Source organism: Rana temporaria, chromosome 1, assembly GCF_905171775.1.
Source record: "Rana temporaria chromosome 1, aRanTem1.1, whole genome shotgun sequence".
Classification (NCBI taxonomy): Eukaryota; Metazoa; Chordata; class Amphibia; order Anura; family Ranidae; genus Rana; species Rana temporaria.
Window position 1 is genome coordinate 632,508,029 of NC_053489.1, and position 12,301 is coordinate 632,520,329.

Consider the following 12,301-nt stretch of genomic DNA (forward strand, 5'->3'; position numbering starts at 1 on the left):
TGTTTATTGTGCAGTTTCTCTTGTAATTATTTATTTGTGTTTTGCTGTTTGGTTTGTCATGTGTAATGTGATACAACCTTTAATAAAATGTTATTTAAAAAAAAAAAAAAGTGTTTTCTTTAGATTTTTAGTGGGTTGTTTTTTTCAGTTATTGCGTTCAGAACAAAAAAAAAAAAACACGCTCCTTTTTTTTGGCTGGGTACATATGAAATATCGCATATGCATATTTGTTATTATCTGTTTGTCTACTCACATTATTTCTTGTGTCTTTGTTAATAAAATAACAATTTAGGGGAATGGTGCGCTCATTCCACCAGTATAAAACAAATGAATAAACACTTGTTACCCAGTAACAGGAGGGACTTGAGTAAGGACCTTTGTGGATGTACCCCCAGCTTTCTTTTTTTCTTACTCTGAGCCACTCCAGAGAAATAGTCTGTCCATTTCATTGGAGGAGACTTATAGACCAAGACGCAGTGGCATTTTCCCCATTAGGAACATTAAAGATATACCAGATATACCAGCTAAAAGGTGTGATTAGACCCAGTGGGATAACTTTCTAAGGTGAGCGGGCAATTCACCTGGTGGTGGTATTTATCACTGAAGTTTACAGTGAGTTGGCACAACGTTTAAAGGAGGATTCACATTTATTATTATACTAGCTGAATACCCGGCGTTGCCCGGTCTTCCTATCTTAACCTTTTGGGGAGGAAAATCATAGTAATATAAATATACCCATCTTTTATATAAGGGTGTTGGTAAGGGTTAATTTAACTGTCATATATTTTTATTTGGCATATAAGTAATATGTGTACCAGGTATTATTGAAATATCTCCAGGCGTACAGAAGTTATGTGGGAACATACATTTCCCATTGATTTGCATGGGACTTTAAACAAAAACCCCGACCCTCACAAATGGGGGTAGTTAAGGGATAAATTAACTATCCTATAGTTTAAGTGGACATATAAGTAACATGTGACCAAGTGTTATCGAAATATGTACAGCCGTTTGGAAGTTATGAAGTAACATGTATTTCCCATAGAGTTGAATAGGACTTTAAAGAAAAACCCCGACCAAGGCAAATGGGGGTGGGTAAGGGTTAAATCACCTATCCTAAATTTGTTGCTGACATATAAGTAACATGTGTGCCAAGTTTCATGTTAATATCTTTAGTCGTTTGGACGTGATGCTGGAACATACATACATACATACATACATACACACACACACACACACACGTTGAGTTTTATATATATAGATTATTATGTAGGACAATTACAGCTACACTGAGCAAAATTATAAACACAACACTTTTGTGTTTGCCCCTATTTATCATGAGCTTACCTCAAAGATCTATGACTTTTTCTATGTACACAAAAGGCCTATTTCTCTCAAATATTGTTCACAAATCTGTCTAAATCTGTGTTAGTGAGCACTTCTCCTTTGCCAAGGTAATCCACTTCACAGGTGTGGCATATCAAGATGCTGATTAGACAGCATTATTATTGCACAGGTGTGCCTTAGGCTGGCCACAATAAAAGGCCACTCCAACCGGGCCATTCCTTTAGAGTCGCAAACGGTGGCTCCCGTGCGCATGCGCAGGAGTGACATCATCGCGGCTCCGGCTACTCACACAGCCGGAGTACGCAAACCCGGAAAGAAAGACCGGGTGAAGATGGAAGCAGCCTCCAGTAGTGACAACACATCGCTGGAAGGCTTTGTTTTCAGGTAAGTTTCACATAATGTGCTAGTATGCGATGCATGTGAGTACCTTTTTTAATCAATGCTGTTTAGAGGTCACATGATGTTTCCAGGGTCTTTCCTGTCCTCAGGAAAAGTTCTAAGGGAGGAGTTTCTAGTACTTTGCTGATGTATGAGTCTGTGTCTGTACAGCGCTTAATGGTGCTGTGTTGGTCACATGACATAAAGAAGGATTTCAAAATATAGAATTAAAATAAATAATTGCAACAACGTGTTTTAAAGATTTTAAATCTATATTTCAAAGCAAATGCTTATTATGTTTTTGCAATAACATGGTATAGGTGAAGTTTAAGTTGACTGACAAAAGCTTTCACTTTGCTGACACTGTAAAGAGACGTGGGGGAGGTTCAGTCAATCACAGGCTGTGTCACATGTGCTTAGACTAACAGGGAGGTGAAGCTTCCATCAATCAACATCATATATACCTCTCCATAGTGTTTAGCAATGAGATGACATGGAGGAGGGAGGGAGGCTGAGTGTCATTTACCACTGTGTATAGGCCCACATGTGTGACTCTAGAGTAACAAGGGCTGCACAGATAAGAGAAATTAGCAAACAGCTTAGAAGGGAACTAAAAGTAGAGAATGCTCAGTAGATATCAACAGCTGGTCTACATAATCCCTGCACAAGCTAATCACTTATTTCATCCTACCATAAGCCTATTTTTTCCCTAACCCTAACTCTTTAAGATAACTCTTAGGCCCCATACACACGATAGAATCCATCCGCAGATAAATCCCAGCAAATGGGTTTCTGCGGATAGATCCTATGGTGTGTACACGCCAGCGGATCTGTTTCCGCAGAGAAATCTCCTCTGGGATGGATTCCAGCAGATCGGATATTTGCTGACATGCACAACAAATCCATCTGCTGGAATCCATTCCAACGGATGGATCCGCTCGTCTGTACAGACTTACCGGATCCATCCGTCCAAAGGGATTCCCCGCACGCGTCGTAATGATTTGACGCATGCGTGGAATTCCTTATATGACAGCGTCGCGCCCGTCGCCGCGTCATAATAGCGGCGACGGCACGACACGTCATCGCCAGAGGATTTCAGCGCGGATTTCAATGCGATGGTGTGTACACGCCATCGCATAGAAATCTTCTGAAATCCTCGAGAGGATTTATCCGCGGATACGGTCCGCTGGACCGTATCTGCGGATAAATCCTCTCGTGTGTATGGGGCCTTAGGGAAAAGAAACATGCATCAACACAAAAAAAACCTTCCTACTTATGGACTATGCCCAAACTGCTAAAATTCCTGCATGCCTTCTCTCGGTTGAGACAGAGAAGGCTTTCGATCGGTCGGTTGGCCTTTTCTTGAGCAATCTTTGATGCAAATAGGGATGGGCCCAAATTTGCTTAAGAAGATCTTAGTGCTATAGTCTAAACCTAAGGCCAGAATAAGGATCAAGGGATCATTGACTACAAGTTTCCCTATACATAACTGTACTTGCCAAAGATGCCCACTATCTCCTTTGCTTTATGTTCTATTAATGGAGCATTTAGTTATAGCAATTAGACAGAATCGCTCTATTACTGGCATAAGAATAGATCAACATGAAATAAAACTTGCTTTGTTTGCTGATGATCTGTTACTCTATGTTACCAATCCACATATCTCCATACCTTGTATTCTATCCGAATTTCAGCGTTTTGGAGCTTTGAGTAATTTCAAGGTAAACGTATCAAAATCCAAAAATCCTCAATGTGTCACTTTTATCATATCAAGTCACGATGCTGAAGAATAACTTTTCATTTAGACTCTGCTCCTCTGCCCAAAAATACTTAAGAATTAATATTCCTCCTGATCTGACCCATTATTCTTCGACAAATTATATCCCTCTTATGCAACGTACTCTACAGGATCTTAAAAAATATGATTCTAATCTATATTTGTGGTTCGGGAGAATTAACTTATTGAAAATGGACATAATATCCATTTTTTTTAATCTTTTTTCAAACTATTCATGTTAATATCCCCAGATCTTTTTTTTTTTACCATTCTACAATCTGCTTTTACAAAGTTTATCTGGGGCATAAAAGATCTGGATTACATAGGAAAACTTTATAATTACCTAAAACAAAAGGTTGACTAGGTAAGTGAACTGCTTCCATTATTCTGATACTAAACAATGGGTATCAATAGAACAGGGGTAAAATCAGTTTTCAACTTCCTTGGTTAGATTTATGTTCCCTTGGTATCCACCAAGACACATCCTCTTCCCTACCCTTTCTTACATCTCATTTATTAAACATCTGGTATAAAATTGTTTTGCGGCTAGGGTTTTCTTCCAAGTAGGTCCAATGACACCCCTATTCGTCAATCCTCAATTCCCACCTGCAGTAGACCGGATACATTTCCTTACATGGAATAAGGAGTCTCACCGAAGAGTGAGACAAATTCTATCAAGGTAGACTCCCGCCTTCATTTATGCAATGGTTGGAATATCAGTAACTGTTGTCATTCTTGTTCTCTACTCCCTTAAACAAAATCTAAATCTAAAATACTAAACCAAAACATCAGCAATATATAAGATCCTTTTTACAAAAAAAACATCATGAGCTCCCAGAATTTACAAATAAATGGGCACGTAATCTTAGGCCACGACCGAGGAACTCGTCGGAAAAGACACATCGTTTTCCTCGACGAGTCTGTTGTTAGGCTTGTCGAGAAACTCGACAAGCTTTCTTTGCGTACACACGGTCAAGACCAAATCTCCTCGTTCTCAAACGCGGTGACGTTCAACACGTACGAAAGCAGGGGAAGTTCGATTCCACTGGCACAACCCTTGGGGCTGCTTTTGCTAATCTCATGTTACTGTGTGTTAAGTAAAAGTCTGGTAGGAGACAATTTGCACTTTTCAGTCTGTTACAGAGTGACAAATGTGCTATCTCCAAGCAATCATCAGAAAATTAGAAGGCTCTTTGGGAATTAGAGTAGAACCTAAGTGTGACTAAATAGGTTTTCAATATATGATGTCTATGTGTGGCAGTTTTCCCTTTTTTTACCATATTATTTTATTTTTTTTTCTTCTTTTTTTGGTTATGTTAGGTTGTGTTATGTATTTGTAAGATGTTTGATGGTACGTCAATGCCATTAATGTATGCATTCTTCGTCTATTTGTAAAAAAAATAAAACTCAGATTGATATAAATATAATGCATATTTTTTATACTTATATGGAGTGTGAGTGGTTAAAATCGCTGTCAGTTTTTAATTGGTGTCTGTGCCTCCAATTGGAAAATTCACTTTCTCTAATTATCTTGATCATCAATGTGATCGGGAATGAAATTTATCCAAAATGAAGAAAACGTTTTGACTTTACATATACTTTAACCCACCTGACTAGGGTGAGCACAAAAATCAGCTTGTGCTGTAATGAATCACAGCACAGTGATTGAACGCAAGATTTATGATTTCTCCAATCACAAGTAGGGGGGCGGGGATTGTGCTCCCCCCATCATTCCCGGCCAGGACAAATACTATCAGTGAGTAAAGCTGTGATGCAGTGGCCTTTTTTGTGGGCATCAGATTGGCCCGGGTGGTGGCTGTGTCAGTTTCTTTCCGGGACACTGTATTGTCCTGGAATGAAGGTGCCTGGGACAGACCTGCAAAATGCGGGACTGTCCTAGGCAATCCGGGACACATGGTCACCCTACACCTGACTCAAAGCCCAGCTTAACGCTTAAACTAGTTAACCCAAAAACCTAAACTATCACAGCAACGATAGGATTCATACTTTTCTTCTTAAAGTGGAGTTCCACCCATAAATATAACATTGCATCAGTAGTTTTAAAAAAAATTCATTAGTCCTTTAAGAAATTTTTTTTTTTTTAGATTCCTTCAAAGTGTTGTTGCTAGGCAGAATAGTTAATCTTCCCACTTCCTGCACCTAGGTGCTTAAGCTTCCTAACCTACACCGCACAGACTCCTGGGAATGTAGTGGGTGTAACTTTCCAGGAGTCTGTGCACTCCCCAGTCTCGAAGAATCATGTGACTTGGACAGTACAGGTGCTGAAACCTGATCTGAAACCTATTACACTACTTGTGCAGCACTGAGCATGTGCGAGATCTGCAAGGCTGAAATCCAGGAAGTCATACAGTCTGGCTTCATGATGCCCACACTTAAGATGGCCCCAGTCAATTTCTATTTTATAAAGTGTCTAAATGCTGTAACAACCTAACAAAACAGACCTTAGTTTACAGACTAACTTTACTAGAATACATTAAGCTTGTGTATTACAGGGGTATTTATATTTAAAAAGTGAAATTGTGGCCGGAACTCCGCTTTAAGTCAGTATGTATCTTCATACCTTTCTGGCACCAATTCATATCAGTGCTGACTTTCTGACACTTAAAGTTCTATGGGCCAAATCCTCAGAAAACTAGCGTGACTTAACTTTTCCGAGTTAAGTTACACGGCCTTAAAATTTCTACCTAAGTGCCCGATCCACAAAGCACTTACCTAGAAATTTCAGGCCGTGTAACTTAAGTTTCTCCGTCGCAAGGCGGTCCTCCTCTCCGGGGGGCGATTACAATTTAAATGAGGCGCGCTCCCGCGCCGGCCGTACTGCGCATGCGTGTGACGTAATTTTCCCGACGTGCATCGCGAAAAATTACATTACGTCGGGCTTTGTGGATTGTGACGGGACAATAAAGTTGCGTCGGGTAAAAAAAAAGTTACGCGCCGGGAAAAAAAATTCAAAATTTAAAAAAAATCGCGGCGATCGAAAAAAAGGTCTGTTTTTACAAGGTGTTACTAGTTTACACTTTGTAAAAGCAGAACTAATTTTACGTATGCAAAACGTAACTTACGCAGAAAACACAAAGCTAAAAAGCTTTGTGGATCTGCCTAAGTACTCATTTGCATACGCAAAGCGGCATTTCGACTCGAAATGCCCCCAGCGGCGGATGCGGTACTGCATCTTAAGATCTGACAGTGTAAGTGTCTTACAGATGTCAGATCTTCTGCCTATCTTTGGAAAAATCCTTTTGAGGATCAGATCCAAAGATAGGCACAGGGATACGCAGGCTGAACAGCAGTTCCGCCTGCGTATCTCCTTTGAGGATTTGGCCCCATGTATCTAACAAATTCTATATTTTCCTCTCAATAAATACTCATCACAATACTAGTAGTGAAAATACTATCACAATTAAAATGACATGGTCCAAACATGTACAAGCACCAGAGTATTGACACTAAAATAAAATAATCCAGCAAATTAGGAGGTAGAATTCTACACTATACATTAAAATGGTCTAAAATTAAATATTTGTAATTTATTTTTAGTATAAACCACCTTATTAATGGCAGCACTACATACCTTACATTAGTCATTTGGAATGGTAGAATTAATAGCTAATTTTACTGCTGCTTCAAGTAATGAAGAAAACAAAAATATTATATTTTAATGTTCATCAAGTCAACAAGATTTATGCTGTTGAATTTATTTCTTTCATGTGGGAACTTTTAAAAAATTAGATCAAAACTACCTTGGTGAAAAAGCGGTATTTTAAAATCATAACAAATCAAGGTTTGATATATTGTTCTTAGCAAGTCCTAGGTATAAACAGATTGATGTATGTAGATCTGGTGGTACTATTTGAAGGGCTGTAGACTTTAGATGGGAGCGATTGTTTTGAATATCAATGCTAAATCCAGTGGTTGCATAAAAATATTGAAATTACAGTATAGAAAAACAAGGAAGCAACTAGTTATCAGAATCCAACTGCAGAAATCATTGCTGACAAATGTAGTTCCACTGCTTCCAAAAGATGTGCATCATTGTTCCTTTATCTGCATTCCTTCTCCTGCTATGTTTCTCTTGGTAAGAGCCTCAGTCAGGGCTCACTGGAATACCACACTATGGGGTTTATTTACTAAACTAACTATTTACTAAAGCTGGAGAGTGCAAAATCAGGCTCACTTCTGCATAGAAACCAATCAGCTTCTAAGTTCAGCTTGTTCAATTACGCTTTGACAATAAAACCTGGAAGCTGATTGGTTTCTATGTAGAAGTGAGCCTGATTTTGCACTCCCCAGCTTTACTAAAAAAAAAACACTTATGTTTTACCTCTCCATTTTACTATCATTCCATAGCATTCTACATCATTCAGATAAGCAAACAGTAATCAATAGCACTACTGGCATAATTTACTGTGTACAAATCCAACACTTTCTCTCGGACTGACCACTAAAGTGAATGACCACCTGGAAGTTGGTTTAAAGTAGAACTATAGATAAAACTTTTTTTATTTTGGATACAGTAAGTGTGATTTTATTTTTTTCGACATCTGTGTTCCATTGCAAAGATTTCCCTTCACCTACTGTCCCATAGTCAAACAGGTAGTAAAATAATACCCCTGCAAATTTCTTGGGGACCCCCAGGTCACCTGAACTAGTGTCCCCATTAGAAGACTTCTGGGGGCAACCCAAAATGTGGGATTTTCTTTTACTTTCATTTTCAAAGATATTGGTAAACAGGAGGACAAATAGAGAGGATGAATCTCTCCAACAGGTACACAAACAGCAATAAAAACTGGCAAGCGTTCTAATCCCTCTCCACTCAATCCATAAAAAATAAATAAATAAAAAAGTCTTGCCTTTAGTTATACTTTAAATGTTCTTACTGATGGTGCTTTGCTTGCTGTAATCCCAGCATTATAGCTCTCCACATTCCACAGGGTGGAGGACTTTGGATGGTGTTTGGGGGAGTTACATACTTCCCTTAATAAGTACAGTATATCTCAATGCAGTTACAGCTTCTTTAACAATTTATGATGATGTCTCACACAAAGCCAAGAAAAGTAGGACAATTCTATATGTAGCACCCTCTAGCGTGTGCTACTAGTAGTAAGAGAGTAGGCAAAATATACTCTGGCCAGTAATAACCTGAGTCACTCAATTTGGTCAGGGTTAATAGAAACCAGGGCTGGTTGCTCTCTCTGTTGCCTCTCCCTTGTCTAGAAGGTTAGAGAACCTTGTAAAACTAGAGGGTGGGGGTTGGGAGGAGCTACCATGAATATATGTGGGGCCTCTGCCAATCCCCAGAAGTGGGCTGGCAGGGGCCATGCCAGCAGGGCAGTCAGGTGGAAGACGGAGATACAGTAATGAGAAGGCTGTCGGTGGCCCAAAGGGGTACCCCCTAGTCTGGGGAGAGTTGTCCTACCTTTGGCCAGGGCTCAGGTGCTGGAAGGATCCCACTGAAAACACAATGGAGGAATCTTTACTGGGGGCATGGGAACAAAGAGAGGACAGAGTAAATAATTCAACACTGGTGGGGACCAATAAAGGGAGGGAGACTGCCATATCTATACAGTCTCCCTTGAAGACAGAGGTGGGCTTAAGTCTTCTACCTTTTCCCCTAGAGATCTCCAGAGTGTCAGCCGGGTGGGCTAGTGAAGACTCAGTTGGGCAGACTGGTGTAGATGTAGAGAGATGGCCAAGTGGGCTTGTATTGCCTGAGGAGGTGGTGCTGGGATCAGTGACCACAAAGGAAGTAGAAGGGAAAGTAACATGCTGTGTCGCTCCACGTGTGCTACTGTTAAGGGACTGTGAATTCCTGCCTGTAATGGGCTGCTGCTGAACTGACAAGGAGTCTGTCAAGTCCCCCCCCCCCAGGAGTGAACCAGCAGAGGCTGATTGGAGAGAAGCAAAGTTTCCTGAAGTCAAGTGGGCATCCCATAACCTTCTATCCCCATTCAAGTTGTTAACCCCCTAATAAACCACAAAAACAAAGCTATGGACTGTTCCCTGACTCTGTGTGCCTGTGAAGATTTGGTCTGCCTTGCTGTGCAGGAATGGGGGATCCCTGTTCATCTGCAGCTCCTACGTGGGGTACGCTACATATAAAATTGTGTGTGTAGTAAAATGTTACAAGATATTGAAGTGTGAAGTGTGAATGTGAAGTCATTTGAGTCATTTGATCATGAGGGGACTGTTATGTCAGGATGAAGGCAAGCAAAGGACCAGCAATAAGTGCAATAGGAACAGCTTCCATGTTGCTGATAAGGATAAGGCCTCGTACACACGGCCGAGGAACTCGACGTGCCAAACACATCGAGTTCCTCGGCCAGTTCAGCACTGAAGCCGCCGAGGAGCTCGGCGGGGCGAGAGCTCCCATAGAACAACGAGGAAATAGAGAACATGTTCTCTATTTCCTCGCCGAGCTCCTCGTCGGCTTCCTCGGCCGAAAGTGTACACACGGCCGGGTTTCTCGGCAGAATTCAGCCAGAAACTCGGTCGGAAGCTGAATTCTGCCGAGGAAACTGGTCGTGTGTACGGGGCCTAACAGTTTGTGGAACTTTTTTTTACCTGCTAAGAACTTGGGAACTCTAGGGGAAAACTTAAAGTGGATGTAAACCCGAAAAAAAAATGTTTTCTTTGCTGTCACAATGTACAGTATAAGATTTCCTATCATCTGTGCCCAGTCTTGCCACACAGAGTTAATCCAGCTCTGAGCAATCCTCTTTTATTGTTCAGTGACTTACAGAGAAAAACTTTTGTCCGTTCCGCCCCCTTGCTGTGAGTGACAGGTTATTTACATATCTCATGTACTAGCTTGGAGACAGGCATTATTTTTTAATTCCCACCCCTACTCCTTTTCTGAAGTCATGTGGTTACTTTTCTGGATTTTGACTGAATGTTAGCGATCATAGCAGAATTTAGTGTAAGGGGAGTGTAGAGGAGGGCATGAAGTCTACTGAAATGACGACTCCACCCATCGAGCTCCAGACAACAGATACACCCACAGAATCTGCAGTTTTTCAGTTCTTATAACAGAGTAAACAGACAGAGGGGAGACATTTGACAGGTAAGGATACATGCAGGAGACATATATATCCTTATAGATCAGCACTATGGCAGTAGTTTAGAAAGGATGAGAGTGGATTTACATCCATTTTAAAGAAGCCATGAGATGTTCATTGTGTCTAATGTGTTTAATAGGAAAGATTATACAAGCAATGTATCTGTGTCTTCATTAACATTATGTATGAGACAGAGTGCCCGAGCGCCATGTCTGTTATACTAAGAGTTTTTTCCATAGAATTTTCTTGAAAAACATTCTACAAGGTAGGATGGCAGGTCTTTCCACAGCCCATCCCAAATGCTCAGCTTGGAACTGGTTTGCAGAATGTGATAACACATGTGCATAGCCAACTTGTACAGGTGCTTTTTGTAGTGCATCAATATGCGTCTTTAGCCCCATACACCTCAATTCAGATTCTGAATACCGTATTTGCCGGCGTATAAGACGGCCCCCTAATTTTACAGTTTTTTAATATGTACTCACAGTACAGCCTGTACTCACAGTATAAGACGACCCCCCTTCTGAGGCTTCCGACGCTTCATATTTCTTCCTTCTGGAGCCATATTTTTCTTCATTCTTGCTGGAGCTGGAGCCAATCACAGCGAGCAATGTATTCTATTAATGAATACAAAGCCTGCTTGGATTGGCAGAGGCTGTAACATCATTAGCCCGCGCCTTTCTGACTCTCAAAGCCAATCCGAGCAGGCTACTGTATGTAGCCTGCTCGGATTGGCAGAGGTTGTTACTCCAATCCGAGCAGGCTCTGTATTCATTTGAATACGTCGCTCACTGGGATTGGCTAAGCAGTATATACTGTATGTAGCCGAAGCTACATACAGTATTACCGCACATCCAGCAGGCATCCGAGCAGCTGACCCAGCGTATAAGACGACCCCTGCTTTTTGGCCATTTTTTTTAAGTGTAAAAGGTAGTCTTATACGCCAGCAAATACAGTACTTTTAAACAAAAACAAAAAACCCCCACACATGTAAAATCGCCATGAGTGTGTGGGTGCGGGAACTGCTGGGAACGCACCTTTTTTTTTGTATAAAAACACGGGCACGGGAGCCCATTAAAATAAATTGACTGCCGTGTCGCTTCTCTGCCTTTTGGCTAAGATCAAGTGTAGTATCTGTTCTTATCAGTTGCCAGTAGGTGGTGCTATGCTAACCGGCGAGGTGGAAAGGGATGGTGGTTGGCAGATGCTAAACATGCTGGCGTGGAGTTGGAAGCCTTCTGATTTGGACAAAGAAACATGAGGTCGAAGCTGAGGAGCCAGGTCCCTGGCCTTTGGCCTGGATTTGGTGGTACCTGCCCTGGTCAGTTGTTCGGGAGAGAACACTTGCTCCTCCTTCCCACCCGATGGAGCGGTTAGTATTTCCCGAATGTGATAAGGAAGGAGGGATGGGAGTAGTGGGAGTAGCCTATTGTCGTGGGCTCTCCCCAATCTCTCAGAACTCCTTCCTTCCTGGCTGGGATGGGTGCTGCTGGTCCGGGCCGGGGGTCAGGGTTTGTTGAAAAGCCTGTGGAGAGAGTGCCCCTGGAGTGGCAGTCCAGGGGTGCCATACATTGCACGAGTGTTGAGGGGCACTTACTCGTATGGCACCATAATCACGATCTCCACAAACACCCTTTTCACACCTGCCTTTAGGGCTGAGCCTTTTGGCTAGGACCAGGGGAATTTTGGTTTCCTGGCCGGAGGGCCGGCCATTGTATTGCAC

At 41.5% G+C, this 12,301-nt stretch overlaps 1 protein-coding gene and 1 pseudogene across 2 annotated transcripts in view; one reads left to right on the top strand and one right to left on the bottom strand.

The window, feature by feature from the left end:
- Positions 1-12,301, bottom strand: part of STK32B (serine/threonine kinase 32B) — a 363,206-nt gene that overhangs the window by 20,710 nt on the left and 330,195 nt on the right. The window lies entirely within an intron of this gene.
- On the top strand, positions 11,674-11,817 carry LOC120925208 (annotated as a pseudogene).